The sequence below is a fragment of the Gavialis gangeticus genome, unplaced genomic scaffold, assembly GCF_001723915.1.
Source record: "Gavialis gangeticus isolate Ggan-Ray unplaced genomic scaffold, GavGan_comp1, whole genome shotgun sequence".
NCBI classification, from domain to species: domain Eukaryota; kingdom Metazoa; phylum Chordata; order Crocodylia; family Gavialidae; genus Gavialis; species Gavialis gangeticus.
This window is the reverse complement of record NW_017729024.1, coordinates 152652010-152652419: the sequence shown is the minus strand read 5'-3', so window position 1 is coordinate 152652419 and position 410 is coordinate 152652010.

Below are 410 nucleotides of genomic sequence, written 5' to 3'. Positions count from 1 at the left end.
CCTCCTTCTTCATGCCGCTGCCCCGTCCCCGTCCCTGTTCCCGCGCTGCGCTGCTTGCTCCCCCTGCCAGGGCTTGAGGCCTCCCTCAGGGGCCCGGGGTGTTGACCCCTGGGACTAGGACGCGGGGGTTGCAGGCAGGTTCCTGGCTAGTGCTGCCCCTCCGCTCAGGATCAAACCCACTGCCAGACCGGGAGGGAAGGAAGGTGACCCCATGGCAAATGGGTGCAGGCCGGCAGGAGTTTTGCCCTCCTCTAGCCGAGGCAGAGATCAACTGAGCGGGTATTACCCCTTCACTTTGGCCGGCCCTGTTGGGGTACTGTGATCTGGTACTTTGTGAACCAGCACAGCCTGTTCCCTGGTCGGGTTGTCAGCAACTAAACCAGCACCCCCTCAGTTAGCCTGGGCGAGGA